Raw genomic sequence first — 16326 nt, forward strand, 5'->3', positions numbered from 1 at the left:
AAAGGGGTAGGAGCAGCAATCCCCATACTTCTAAGGTCCATCCTGGTGGACAGCACGGCCACCCTTGCAATGACCACCCATGTAGGACTGAACCACCAGGGCCAGGCTGGGTTTGCCTCCAAGTTCCCGCCAAGCTCAGTCCCCATGTTAGGGTTATATAGAGAGAGAAGGCCACCTTTCTTGACAACCCCCATTCTCTCTCCTTTATTACTTCGATGGGATCACCATCCTCACAAGTGTATTCCCAGACACCTCTTGGACACATCTTCTAGAGTTGAGACCACTTAGAACCCAGGATCTTCAGGAAGAACAAACTGATCTTCTGCACTGAGGCCTGGCCCAAATGCCCCCTTAATGATGGGGAAACCTGGTCTCCACAGAAAAGTCTCAATTTTTTTTAAAGATTTATTTATTTATTTGAAAATCAGAGTTACACAGAGAGAGGAGAGGCAGAGAGAGAGAGGTCTTCCATCCGATGGTTCACTCCCCAGATGGTCACAACAGCCGGAGCTGTACCAATCCGAAGCCAGGAGCCAGGAGCTTCTTCCAGGTCTCCCACACAGGTGAAGGGGCCCAAGGACTTGGGCCATCGAGAAGTCTCAATTATAACAATATACTCCAACTAGATCTTTTCTGTAGGCATGAAGGTAAGTGGGGAGAAATTCCAGCTATTCTCTTATAGAGAACATCCAAATTTGTCCCAAAATTGTAAAGTAGAAAAAGTACTGGGACAGGTGGTAGAAGGCGAGCTGGGTCTGGAAGAAAAAGAAACCAATCCAGGCATCTCCAAGGTCCCCCCTACAGTCCCCTTATCCCCAGAGTCCCAAGGTCACCTCCATCCCCCTTATCTTGGGCCAACTCCCAGACAGAAGAAAGCACCTCGGCCTTATCCAAGCATGCAAGGGGATGGTATGCTTCCTTTACCAGGTAATAGGGGTAGGTGAATCTGCCCTGAGGTTGACATTGTGCCTTTTTCTCTGGCTGAATTAAAAGAAATTAAAAAAAAAAGATGTGGAAAATTAGACAATACAGACCAGTATGTGCAGACTTTTGAACAACTTAAATCATTATATGATCTGACATGGAAAGTTGTCACCTTATTCCTTCATCAGACTCTAACTTCCATAGAGAGAGGAAGAGAGTGCTAGCAAAGGCACGAGAGGCAGGCAATGACTATGATAACTCCCAAAGTACAAAACAGAGACCATCTGAAAATCACAATCATGCCTGAGGCAGTCCCCATTAAAAATTTGATTGGGATCCCGAGGATGTGAGAGATGAGTAGGAATGAAAACATTATATTTACTGCATCTTTGAAGGGCTAAAAAGAGAAAAAATGAAACATTTGCACTATGGGCAGCTAGCAGCCATGTTCCAGGGGGAATCTGAGCCTCCTATGACCTTAGAAAAACTCCAGGGGGCAATGATTAAGTTCACTAACTTGGACACCAGAATGGTGGAGGGAGAAGCCATTTTAAGGATAAATTTCTGACTCAGTCTGCCTCAGACATAAGGAGAAAGCTCTAAACATTGATGGCAGATCTTGAAATGTCTTCTTTGGACCAATTACTTCAGGTGGCTAAAATGCCTACTACAACAGGGACCTGTAAAAGGAGAAACAGGAAAACAGGAACCATGGGGAAATCTTGGCTGTGATGGGTGTGGCCCCATCAGGCAAGGCCCATAAATCATAAGCCTGCTTCAACTGTGAGAAGTTGGGACACTTTCAGGATTGTTCCAAGCCTGGGAAAAAGAGACCACCTCCTATACCCTGTCTGATCCATAAGGGAGAGCACTAGAAACCCAAGAGTCGCAGGCTTTGAAGGGAGCAGGGGCCACTGGACCAGGCCTCCCAGTGACAGGTCCCAGGGCCTCTTCAGGCTCCCACCACCTGGATTCATAAAGAGGAGCCCTGGGTCTCTGACAGTAGGCTCACAAGCAGTCAGGTTCTGCTTGACACTGGCACTAGGTTTTCAGCCTTGCCCTTTTCTGCTGAACCTGAGTCCACACAAAAGGTAGCCATTTGGGGCATAGCGGGCCAGCCTCTTGAACTGCATTTTACTCAGCTTTGAGATTGCTCCTGGGGCGACTTCTACTTCCACCATTCCTTTCTGAATACCCTGAGACCCTAGCCCTTCTCTTGGGGAGGGATATTAGTCAAGGCATACATGGTCCTAGTTCTTTCCCTGAGGTCTATGGCTGTTTTCCTTTAATTGAGGTAGACATTGATCCTGCATTGTGGACACATGGGAAACCAGTGAGACGGGGAAGGCTCTTTGTGGGTTACAATAACCAGTCTAAAAGGCATGGGGTGTAAAATGTCTACACCCAGGAAAAACTCAAGGATGTTGGGCATTAGGCAAATCGGTGCCAGATTCAGAGGGAGTCTTCTTTATGAATCCAACAGTGATTAAAGAGACTTACCAGGCCCTCTCAACAAATAACTCTAAAATCAGAGTCAAGAGAGAAACAATGATCTTGATTGCACTAGGTGTTATGGCCCTGGTGGCATCCTTGGCTGGGCTTCATGTGGAGTGGTTAGTACTCACCTGCAGGTTTCAAACATCACCACTGCTGTAGGTGACATAGCCCAAGAAATTAGCTTCAATGTCCGATTTACAAAAGTCTAAACTTACTAGAGCAGATGGTCCTAGACCATAGACTTGCTTTGGACTATATGCTAGCTCAGCAGGGAGGAGTGTGTGCAGTAGCAAACACCTCAGGAGCTGTAGACACACAAACAAAAATCACATCCTACAAAAGCTGGTGTGGTTAAAAAGCCTGTCAGTTAAAACCCATCTGACAGGTCAAGTTTGGGAACAAATGAAATTCTGGCTACCATCCACGGCATGGGTACTTTCTCTGCTGGGCCCATTCTGTATGCTACTTCTTACTCTAATGTTTGACACTCACATATCCTTAACCGCCTTGTCAAATTTCTCTCTCAAAGGTTAGAGTGCATCAAGATGCAAATGGTTCTTCAGCTGGAGCCCTGTATGGAGACCGCATGGTACTAGAGCAACCTGGATGACTATCACCACCACCCTCAACCTTACACACCCTAAGGACCCCTAGGACGATGACTCCCTCTCAGCAGGAAATATCCAAAATGACATCAATGCCCCAGGTCCCTACAGTAGTAGGGTGTGAATTAAAAGAGGGGAGATTTGAGGTGGTCCAGTGGGGGTAGGGGTCTGTGAGCCCCTTAGACGTGGATATAATATCCTTCACAAGCTGGCTGCCAGCTGTGGCTGGAAAGATTGTTTCCAGACCTACTTGCATCTCCCCCACTATAGCTTTTTGTGCTGCATGTGTGACCTTGCAGTTTTAAGTCATGTTTTCAAGTTGGTTGCAATCTTCTACCTAGAGCTATTAGATGAGGGGGTTGAGTCCCTAAGGAGAATTGGGCTGTCTCTAAGAGACTCTCACTATCTCCATGAGCCCTAAGCTAATCAACATACCGTATATGGAAACCCCCCCATCCAATGGGCACCCCTATAGAATGACCCGATACGATAGTAATGCCTTGAAAACCCTGAGCACATCCTGAAAGTAGTGTCCCAGTTGGGCACTCTGTTTGGTCTCCTCTCTGACCAGATGCTTTTCTGTTGCTTGCCAATCAATTAAAAGTTTCTGCTTCTTTGCAAATTGCTTCCCAGGTTTTTGTTCTACTAAGCTGAGGGAAAGAACCCATAAACTCACTCCAGCAATCTCGCTTCCCTTGCAACCAATAACATGCACCTGCCAAAGCTTCCTCACATCACGGAGGCTTTTGTCTCCATGAGACCTTTTTAAAATGGCTTCCCTATCTTAATTAGGCTAACAGATTCCTGACAAGGTCTGCCCATTCTGTACTGGCTTGGAGTTCTGCTGTTCTAACAGCTAGTCACTCATCAGGACTCCGAGAACAGAACCATGGAGAAGTATGTTTTGAAAAAATAGCAAGACAGAAGAGAAGCAATACTATCTAAGGCTGGGGAGGGCAGTCTAGGGAGGGAGAGAATAAATCTGATGGCCATAGCACCTGAGGACAGAGGGGAGAAACACAGTGCCTCAGCTGAAGGGGAGGTGCAGGCTTCAAGGAAAATTAACTACCTACTGTGCAAGTTTTGCCTGGGGTTAGCATCAGGCCATTCTATACAAGTGAATGAATGAGAGCAAAACTAATCTAAATGGTTTGGGATGAAATCAAACAGGCTACACTGATCTCACCTTCCAAATATGACTGGCAGCTCAAGGAAGAGTGCTGGGCGCACAGTATATGCTCCACTGACATTCAGCTGGACCCAAAGATCATTGACAGTGACCTTGACAAAGTCACATGCAGGCTGACTCAAAGGAACCATTGCGTCAACCTGGAAATTCACCAGCCTCTCTGACCACTATCCTACTTAATGATTGCACGCTATAATTTACCATGGAAATGTACTCCACTTCCTTCTTTACTACATCCAGGAGACCTTATTTCCTGTTGCCTTCCACTCTAAGAGACTCAACCAAGCAAAGAAATCACAGGTCTGAAGTCACAGATATTTTCCACTCCCATCACTGACATGGGTCACCCACTGAAATAAAGTCAGCATTTTTCTAATAGTTCATCAGCATTAGTAGGAAACCTCTCCAGCAAGGTCACTATGCCACTAAAGCAATCATGTGTGAGAGTGCCCCCAGCCAGACTGAGCTAATTTAACATGAAGTAATCAGAGATAAGAAAAAGCCACAATGTTATAAAAATATACGCAGCAGGTATTCTACCCAGGAGGAAAGGGAAGTTCAATGCAAGGTGAAGGTAGCACACCAAACTGATAAGAAAAGTGAACTAGAATGAAATGAAGATTTTATGGGAAGATAAATAATGGAGCAACTCTTTTTCTTCTATAAAAGGAATAGAAGAGGTCAACTAAGGACTTAGCAGAGTTTGGCCAAGATATGAAAGAAAGTCATTTACCAGAGGAGTTGGACATTACAGAAGGATGGATGGATGTGTCTTTGTAGTATTCACGATGGAGGAAAAGGCAACCTGAGCCAAGGCAGAGGTGATTTCTTTAAGGCAGAAAACAATAGTACAACCACTGTGGCAGGAACATCTCTAGGAGGAAGGGACTCTGGAGGTCCCTTTGGAAATTATGAAGTTGGGAAGTCCCAGTGCTCCCACGAAGAGGAACAGTTTGAGCACAAATATCAATAAGAAAAATCTCCATCATCCTTGAGTCTGAATTCCAGGAGGTCAGGAACAAGGCACTGTCCATGAAAATAAACCTTCTCATAACAGGACAGGTCCTCAATGATAGTACTGGTGGTACTATCAAAGGCCCCCTCACCAAAGGCCAAAGCTAGACATATATTTCTTTCTTTATCACCAACTTTCATTAGTCCTCTCTCTATTACATGCTCATCCCAGGAGTAGAGTTAGAATGAACAGTTAGTCTTAGTCCAACATTTTTAAAAAAAGATTTATGTATGTGAAAGTCTTACAGAAAAAGAGGGAGAGACAGAGAGAGGTCTTCCATCTACTGGTTCACTCCCCAAGTGACCACAATGGCCATGGCTGAGCCAGGATGAACCCAGGAGCCAGGAGCTTCATCCAGATCTCCCACTTCCTTGGGTTTTCCCAGGCCATTAGCTGGGAGCTGGATTGGAAGTGAAGTGGTCAGGAATCAAACCTGTGTCACTCATATGGGATGTCAGTGTTGTCAGCAGAGGCTTTACCAGCTACGCCACAATGCCCCCCCCCCTTTTTTAAGGGAAAGCGTTTATTGGGGAACACCCTACAGACCGGAGTGAAGGGGCAGTGAAGGAAAAAGAGAGAAGGAGACTGTAAGAGAGAGACAGAGGAGGGAGAAGAGAGATGAGAGGAGGAGAGAAGGCAAGAGAGGCCAAGAGAGCATGTGTGCAGGAACAGGCCCTTTTAAAATTTTGCCTGAGGGCAGGCAGGGAAGCAGGAGCAGCGAATCCCATTAGGATGGGGGTGGAGCCTGGCTCAGGTAGCTGGGCCATTCGGCCACCTGGCTACAACTCCGCCAGTTTCCTAACATTCCCCCCTTTTGTTTTTTATAAAGCAGGGTTTGTATGGGACTCTATTAGTCCCCAAAAGTCCAGGAGGGGTAGAGGGACGATGATCTGTCTTTAGAGCTACTTCCTGCTGACATGGGGCGATGATGTACTCTTCGCTGGCATGGGGCGATGTCTCAGGCTGCTGTCTCCTGGGTGGGGAGCCGAGGATATCCCTGTAGCAGCATTTGGTTGACTGCCTGGTTGCTGAAGGCCTTCGTTTGTTTCATTATCACCTGATGTAAACACTTAGACACTGAAGTATAGAAGACAGGGTGAGAATAGTAACCAATGATCGTAAGAGTAGCATTAACCAGGTAATAAGAGGATTTTATAGAGAGGAAATGGAGGGAGTCTCTGGACCCTTGTGGGGACAGTTTGATGGATGTAACTTAAAGCTGATTCCAGCCAAGACTGGGAGAAAGGCCACTAACTTTTGCAGGTAGTGGAGTTTGTCTGTAGAGAAATTCTGAACAATCATACAACATTAAGTGGGGAAGAGGACCATCAGTACACACAGGTTGGGAGTAGAGCCATTGGTGGTAGAGTAGAGGCTATGGTTACAAAGGAATGAGGCTCAAGTGGGCTAGATACAGAGGACAGAGTTGTTATTAGAGGAACTAAGAAAGGTGCTGTCTAAGCTACAAATAAGTTTTCTGATTGAGAGGCAAATAGAACCTGACAGAAGGGGCTTGATAATAATCAGGTGGGCTTTAAAGCCTTGTAAATTATGAGGCCCAGACTTATCTATCTCTTTATAGGGTACATCCTACAGGAGGTGTGAACCTCCTTGGGGAAGGCACCCTGTTGACTTCCTTTACCTAGCTGGTCTGGGAGGAGAGCTGTCCAGGTAAAGGCAAGTGGCAACTCCAACAGGAAATATACAGCTCTGTATGCAGTGTTACTGACCCTACTTGGCCATTTCCTCAGTTGCAGTGGTCACTTTGAAAGCTGGGCCGAGTGAAGGGCTTTTCAGCTTAGAGCCAATAAGATCTGTGGCTCTGACTTGGGCATCCTTCGACTCCAGGGCAGGTCCATTTCCAGTGATCCAACTCTTGGCAGAGCTACCAGGGCTCTTCACAAGCTGACTTCTGCTGAAGCCCAGGCTTACCACATTGAAAGCCACTGCAGTGGACTGGCCTGTTGGGTCTCCTTGAGGGCAGATCACTGTACAGAGCAGCCATTAACAGGCCTGCCACCCAAATGCTTCCCTTTTAGACCAACATTTAGACCAAAGTAAACTAGTCAGGAAACTGGATTAGACATTTTGCCAAAAAGCCTATGTTTTCAGCTTCTATACCCAGGTTAGCATTAAACAGCAATTTCCTGTTTTCTCTGCCCCTACTAGATCCCAATACTCAGTGACTGGTATTGAGAAAATTCACTAGCCATTAGAAAGAGATCATATTATAACTCTACTTCACACCATATAGAAAAATAAATTCCAAGTAGACTTTTAAAACTATAAAGGTATAAAGAGAATGTAAGCAAATATTGAAGAATATTTTCATAAGAGCTCAGAGAGAATGAAGAGTGAAGCTGTAGACATTATGTGTACCTGAACCCTGTCGTTGAGATCTTTGTTCTCTTGAGAGTGCAATACACCAGTTTCTGCAGCTACTGCTTCAGAAGGTTCTCTGGAGAATTCCATTCACAGTTTAAGCCTCCTGGGCTGGAAGGTACAGAGTACTCTTCCCCCTCACTTCCTGAGGCTGAGGCTTGACCTAACCAAAAACTACATCCTCATTTCTTTCCCTTCCCTATCCTAATTCCCTCACTGCACTTGTAGGTATCTCTGAAGGATACTTCTATGATAAATAACTTGGAGGGGACATTGCAGTACAGTGAGTTAAGCTTCCTCGTAGGACAACCATATTCCAAATCAGAGTGCCTGGTTTAAATCTTGGCCACTCTCCACTTCTGATACATGTTCCTGCTAATGTACCTGCAAGGCAGCAAGTGATGACCTAAGTACTTGTGTTGTTGCCACCCATGTTGGAGACCCCAATGGAGCTCTTGATTCCTGGCTTCAGCCTGGCCTAACCCTGGCTAGTATGGGTATTTAAGGAGTGAACTAGTGGATGGAAGATCTCTTTGTCTCTTCTCCTCTTTCAGTAATTCTACCTTCAAATAAATAAATAAATATTTTTAGACTAACAATGGATTTAAGATGGCTTAATAGAGTGTAGGCATGCTAACTCAGCTGCTTTGGGATACGAAAAGAACAAAAGAAGGACTATGTTTCTAGCAGTCTGGCTGATGGAAATTATTTGCAAAGAAGTAAAAAAAACAATAAAGACTCTGTGGGACAAGAGAAGATAGAAACACTCGTGCAGCCAGTCACAAGGCATAGCCAGCTTCCAGCTGTGAGCCACCATCTTACCAAGTCACCATAGGAAGAAATTGCCATGCCCCATAGCTCACAGATTTAGCTGAGAGGAAATTCCACGGTCACCCATTGACTTTTATTTCAGCCAAGGGAGTAGACTGGGGTCTGAAAAACTGTCAGGCTTGGAGTAGGAAGGCTGCATTGCTTCCCTCCCTTCCCCTACCCACACAGAGCTCCAAAATCAACATCAAAGAACACAGCAGGCCTATGTTCCACTCCTACCAGAATCAATTAGAGTCAGATATGGGGCAACTTCTGGGGCAAAGGATGGAACCCATGCACCCGGTAACTGTGAGAGCTTTTGGACATTAGCCCCAGAGCTGCGCTCAGTCTACATGAGTCAGGAAGACTCCCTTTAGCTTCTGAGGGCTAGCACCAAATGTAGCCCATAAAAAAAAAAAAAAAAAACAATCCATGCTCACTCTTGAAGATCTGGATATTGATCCCACTATATCCTGCAGCATCAAGAGTGTAATGATTCATTTTAAATTTCTCAATGCCACTGGAATCTATCAAGTGCACCTATAGAAGAAAGTACCTGCATTCCACACCTCTGAAGTCATACCCTCTGGAGCAAAATCTCCTGTATACCTTATAGACACCCTGTAAGACTGGAGCAGGGTCCAGTTCACAACTCCTAGTATAGGACTAGGGCTGTGGTGTTGTAAAGCACATACAATTTGGACTTTCCTAGCAGACCCAAAGAGTCTGTTCACATCAAACAGTCCTAGAATTACAGACATTGGTGCATCAAGTCTTGGCATATCTCAGGCTTGCCAGGGGGAAAGACGTCAGCCCCCTTTGCCTCCATCAGAAACAAGAATATGGCCCTGGCTATCACAATCACCAGAGAAACTAACACCAAACTCTCTGAAGATGGAAGATACCCATATTTATCTCAAAGCCACGCTTCTATCCCTACAAACAGCAGACTAGACCACTGTGTCACTTATAGACATAACTGACACAGATTAAAACAAAAGCAGCCTCTCAGAAACTACAGCAAGGCTGGCAGGGTGGAGATAAATCTCTGGACCCAGTGACTGTGGGAGCCTTCTGTGCTGAGATTGTTGAGTCTCAGTTGTTACACGAGAAGATGTAGGGTGTAGCTGGGTATTGAGTCCAACTTGGGCGTTACCTTGGATGCTCGTCTCACCTGGAACATTGACCAGAGCTCCCTGGCCTCACCCATCACACACCTCTTGGTATTCACTGAACAAGCAGGCATTTCACTAAGCCACAGAGGTATAGCTCAAAGATAAGAGTCATCAGAAGGAAAAAAACAAAAATCAACTCCACAAATGAAATTCAAGAAACAAGAATAAGGAAGACACTATGACCCCCCCCACCAAAGGAACACAACATTTCAATATTAGAATGTGGAGATGAAGAGATTGGGGAAATGCCAGAAGTGGAATTTGAAAATTTTTTCTAAAGATTTATTTATTTATTTGAAAGTCGGAGTTACACAGAGAGAAGGAGAGGCAGAGAGAGAGAGAGATCTTCCATCCACTGGTTCACTCCCTAGTAGGCTGCAACAGCCAGAGCTGTGCCGATCCAAAGCCAGAAGCCAGGAGTTTCTTCAGGGTCTCCCATGTGGGTGCAGGGGCCCAAGGACTTGGGCCATCTTCTACTGCTTTTCCAGGCCATAGCAGAGAGCTGGATTGGAAGTGGAGCAGCTGGGTCTCAAACCAGCACCCATATGGGGTGCCAGCACTACAGGTGGTGGCTTAACCAACTATGCCACAGTGCCAGCCCCAGAATTCAAAAATTAATCATAGGATTACTCAAAAGCAATAAGAAGCAAGTCCATGAACAAAAGAAAATCACATATGATGTAATTGAAAATTTTTCCTATGAAATTGAGATTTTTAGAGAGAAATCAAAATAAAATATCAGAAATGAATAATTCAGTACATCAAATTAAAAATGCAATGAAAAGCTTAACAGCAGACTTGGCAAGACAGAAGAAAGAATATCCCAACTAAAAGACAAGTCTTTGGAAATCTTACAGTCAGACCAAAAACCCAAGAAGAAAATAAAAAACTTAAAAATGGTGTTAGAGATCTATGGGATCCTATCAAAAAACCCAAGATACATGTCTTTGGAGTTCCTGAAGGTGTGGAAAGAGAGAATGGACTAGAAGGCCTGTTTAGTGAAATAATTACTGAAAATTTCCCCAATTTCAAGAAAAAAGGGACATCCAAGTAGAACTCCTAATAGACATAACCAGAAAAGATCTTCAACATGACACATTGTAGTGAATCTCTCCACGTAAAACAAGGAAAAGATTCTAAAATGTTCATAAGACAATCTCCAAATTAATTTCAGAGGATCTCCTATTAGATTCACAGGTGACTTCTCAACAGAAACCCCACAGGCTAGAAGGTAATGGTGAGATATATTCCAAGTCCTTAGGAAAAAAAAAAAAAACTGTCAACCCAGAATACTGTAACCTGCAAAGCTTTCATTTATGAATGAAGGTGAAATAAAGACCTTTCATAACAAACAGAAATTGAAAGGATTGATCATCACTTGTTCAGCCTTATAAAAGATGCTTAAGGATGTGCTACACACAGAAAGATAGCCATCATTATGAAAGAATAGAAGGCTGAAAATCCCTCAGTAGAAGTACAAAGAAATCCAAAGTAAACAATAGGAATATATATAGAAATGTTGAAGGGCCAAGTTGATACTTATCTTTTTTTCTTTATTTTATTTATTTTTATTTAGTAAATATAAATTTTCAAAGTACAGTTACTGGATTACAATGGCTTCCCCCCCCCATAATTTCCCTCCCACTCACACCCCTCCCATCTCCTGCTCCCTCTCCCATTCCATTCACATCAAGATTCATTTTCAATTATCTTTATATACAGAAGATCAATTCAGTATATATTAAGTAAAGATTTCATCAGTTTGCATCCACACAGAAACACAAAGTGTAAAAATACTGTTTCAGTACTAGTTATAGCATTACTTCACATTGGACAACACACTAAGGACAGATCCCACATGAGAAGTAAGTACACAGTGACTCCTGTTGTTGACTTAACAATTTGACACTCTTGTTTATGGCGTCAGTAATCTCCCTAGGCTGTAGTCATGAGTTGCCAAGGCTATGGAAGCCTTTTGAGTTCGCCAACTTCGATCTAATCAATAGTCACCTTTAACATAAATGGCCTCAACTCTCCAGTTAAAAGATACAGACTGGTTGAGTGCATTAAAAAATAAGACCTATTTATTTGTTGCCTACAAGAAACACATCTCACCAACAACGATGAATGTAGATCAAAAATGAAAGGGTGGAAAATGATATTCCATGCTAACAGAAAGCAAAATAGAGCTGATGTAGCCACCCTAATATGAAGTAAAATAGATTTTACCATAAAAACAGTTAAAAAATATGGAGAAGGGCACTATGTAATGATGAAGGTATCAATTCAACAGGAAGACATGACTATAAAAATGTATATGTACCTAATTACAGGGTATCTGACTATTAAAAGAAATGTTAATGGACTTGAGGGAGACATAGACTCCAATACAATAGTAATTAGGGGCTTTAATATGCCACTTTTAGCAATAGACAAATATTTCCACTCATATTTAACAGGGATCACTTTTCAGTTAAATTTAAACACCTAAAGATAATTACATCATGCTGAGTGAAATAAGCCAGTCACAAAGGGACAAACATCATATGTACTCCCTGATTGGTGACAACTAACTGAGTGCCTAAAAGGAAACCTGTTGAAGTGAAATGGACACTATGAGAAACAAAGTCTTGGCCGGTGCCACAGCTCAATAGGCTAATCAGGCTGGCACACCGGGTTCTAGTCCCAGTCGGGGCGCTGGATTCTATACCGGTTGCCCCTCTTCCAGGCCAGCTCTCTGCTGTGGCCAGGGAGTGCAGTGGAGGATGGCCCAAGTGCTTGGGCCCTGCACCCCATGGGAGACCAGGAGAAACACCTGGCTCCTGCCTTCGGATCAGCGCGGTGCGCCAGCGGCATCACGCCAGCCATGGCGACCATTGGAGGGTGAACCAATGACAAAAGGAAGACCTTTCTCTCTGTCTCTCTCTCACCATCCACTCTGCTTGTCAAAAAAAAAAAAAAAAAGAAGAAGAAGAAGAAACAATGACTTGATCAGCCCTCATCCTGACTGTCGAGGAACAACTTAGTACTTTATTCCTTTTAGTATTTTGTTGTTGTTGTTCTGCTTAATACCATTTGCTGCTCTACTTCTGATCCAGCTCCCTGCTAATGTGCCTGGGAGAGCAGCAGAAGATAGCCCAAGTGCTTAGGACACTGCGCCTATGTGGGATTCCTGGATAAAGTTCCTGGCTCCTGGCTTCAGGCTGGCCCAGCCTTGGCCATTGCAGCCACTTATGGAATGAACCAGCAGATGGACGATCTCTCTCTCTCTTTCTCCCTCTCTCTCCATCACCCCCATAACTCTGCCTTTGAAATAAACAAATCTTTTTAAAAATGAAAAAAATATGAACAAGGAAGACAACATGAATCCCCAAGAGGAATATAATAATACTTCAATATTAGACTGTGAAGATTAGGATATTGATGAAATACCTAAAAAGGAATTCAAAGATTGATTGTAAGATTACTCAAAAACACAGAGAAGCAATTACATGAGTTAACAGATATATGAATGACATGGATAAGGAATTATGCCAGGAAATCGAAATGTTGAAGAACAACAAAATTTAAATATTACAAATAAATAATTCAATATGTCAAATAAAAATACATTGGAAACCTGACCAGACTTGGAAACCCAAAGCTTGAATATCTGAGCTAGAAAACAAAGTTTTGAAACATTATAGTTAAGCAAAAAAAAAAAAAAAAAGAAAAAATAAGAAAAAAAATGAAAACATTGCTCAGCATCTATAGGATACCATCAAATGAAAAAAAAAATGTGTGTCTTAGGTGTGAAGAAGTAGAAAAGCAGAATGACATGGAAAAATTATTCAGTGAAATAATAAGAGAAAAATTCCTGAATTTGGACAAAGATATGGATATCCAAGTACAGAAGCAAATAGAACCCCAAATAGACACAATCAGAGAACTTCACCCTGACACATTATTTTTCAACTTTTAAAAGTAAATTATAAAAAAATGATCTTAAAATGTGGAAGAAAGAAATGCTAGATTACCATTAAATGACTTTAATTAGTTTAACAACAGATTTTTACATCAGAAACCAACAGGCAAGAAGAGAATAAAGAGATACAGTCCAAGTCTTTAAAGTAAAAAAAAAAAAAAACCTGTCAGCCCAGAATACTGTACTCAGAAAAGCTCTCATTCACAAATGAAGATGAAATAAAGACCTTCCACAACAAATAGAAATTCAAAGAATTTGTCAACACCCCAATCAGTCTTACAAATAATGTATTATCCACAGAAACAGAGAATGATAGTCACCATTACATAAGAATGTGAAAGCAGAAAATCTCTCAGTAAAAGTATAAAGGAAATATTGGGAATAATTATAGAAAAAATGATAGGACCAAGTCATTACTTATAACAATAACTTGAATGTAAATGACCTAGATTCTCCAATTAAAAGATACATGTTGGCTGAATGGGTTAAAAAACAAGATCCACATAAATATTGTCTAAAAGAAACACATCTCACCAACAAAGATACACACAGACAGAAAGGGAAAGAATGGAAAAAGATACTGAATGCAAGCAGAAAGCAAAAATGAGGAGAGGTAGGCATCCTAATATCAGACAAAAAAATACTTTAACAAAAAAACTGTTAAGAGACAAAGTGGGACTTTGCATAATTATAAAGATATTGATTCAATAGGAAGATGTGACTATAGTAAATGTATATACATCCAATGCCAGGATTCTTGGCTATTTAAAACAAGTATTAATGGATCTGAATGGAGACATAGACTCCTACACAATAGTATCAAGGGACTACATCAGCCCACTATTATCAATGGACTAATCAATTAGACAGAAAAATCAATAGAGAAAAAAAACAGAGTTAATCTACTCTATAGGCCAAGTGGACCTAACTGATATCTACAGAACTTATCATCCCACAATTGCAAAATACACATTCTTTCCATCAGTGCATGGAACTTTCTCTTGGATAGACTATATGCTAGTCCATAAAGCAGGTCTCAGTAAGTTCAAAAAAATTGAAATCATACCATCTTTCTTTTCTGAGCATAATGGAATGAAATGAAATGGAATGGAAATAAAAAACTTAAGAAACTTTAGAAAATATGCAAACACATGGAGACTGAACAATATGCTCCTCATGAACAGTGGGCCAGAGGAAATCAAAAGAGGATAAAAAAATCATAGAAATGAATGAGGATTACAACAAAACTTACAGTATACAGTAAAAACAATATTAATGGAAAGTTGATGGCAATTAGTGCCTACATCAAGAAATTGGAAGGTCATCAAATAAATGAGCACCTCAAGGTCCTAGGAAACAACAAATCAAACCCAAAATTAGTAGGAGGGAAGAAATAAACAACATTGAAACAAACAAAAATAGACACAAATGATCAGTGAAATGAAGAGCTGTTTCTTTAAAAAAATAAATTTGATACACCATTGGTACAACTAACCAAGTGAAAAGGTGAGAAGACCCAAATCAATAAAATCAGAGGTGAAAAGTAGATGTTAAAATACATACCACAGAAATTTAAAAAAAATCAGGAATTACTATACACAGCTATATGCCAACACATTGGAAAATCTAGAAGAAATAGGAAGATGTCTGGATTCATACAACCTACAAAAACTGTAATGAATATATAGAAGATATAAATAGACCAATAACAAAGACTGAAATTGAATCAGTAATAAAGACCTTTCCAACAAAGAAAAGCCTAGGACTGGATGGCTTCACTGCTGAATTATACCAGACTTTAAAAGTACTAATTTCAGTTCTTCTCAAGCTATTCAAAATGACTGAAAGGCAGGAAATCCTCCCAAACTCCTTTAAGGAAGCCAGCAATACCTTAATTTGAAACCCAGAAAAAGATACACCAAAGAAAGAGACCAACATCACTGATGAACATGAATGCAAAACTCTTCAATAAAAACCAGCCAATTGAATTCAACAACACATTAGACAGATAATTGAATAAGACCAAGTGGAATTTATCCTTGGTATCTAGGCATGATTCACCATAAAAAAAACTTCAACGTGATGCTTTACATTAACAAATTAAAGAATAAAAACCATCTGATTATCTTAATAGATGCATAGAAAGCATTTGATAAAATACAACATACTTTCATGAATAAAAACTTTAAGCAAACTGGGTATACAAGGAACATTACACAACACAACCCAGGCAATGTACATACCCACAGCCAGCATCTTACTGAATGTGGAAAAGTTAAAAGCATTACTCCAAAGATCCAAAACCACACAAGGCAGCCCAATTTTACCATTGCTATTCAATATTTCTGTAAGTTTTAGTGAAAGCCATTAGATAAGAAAAAGAAATCAAAGGGATACAAGTTGGAAAGGAGGAAGTTACATTATCCATATTTGCAGATGATGTGATTCTTTAGAGGAAATGAAATAATCCACTAAGAGACTAATGGAACTCATGAGAGTCTGGTAAGTTGCAATTACAAAAGAAGCACACAAAAAATAGCCTTTGTATACACAAACATTGCCATGGCTGAGAAAGAACTTGTAAGATCAAGTTCATAATATCTACAAAAACTTCAATATTTTAGAATACATTTAACCAAGGATGTGAAAGATATCTATAATGAAATTTAAAAACTTTTCAGAAAGAAATATAAGAAGACACAAAAGAATGGAAAAATCTTGCATATTCTTGAATTGGAAAAATTAATATCATCAAAATGCCCATA

The sequence above is a fragment of the Oryctolagus cuniculus genome, chromosome 6, assembly GCF_051225735.1.
Source record: "Oryctolagus cuniculus isolate XC-2025 breed Fujian yellow rabbit chromosome 6, ASM5122573v1, whole genome shotgun sequence".
In the NCBI taxonomy this organism is placed as follows: domain Eukaryota; kingdom Metazoa; phylum Chordata; class Mammalia; order Lagomorpha; family Leporidae; genus Oryctolagus; species Oryctolagus cuniculus.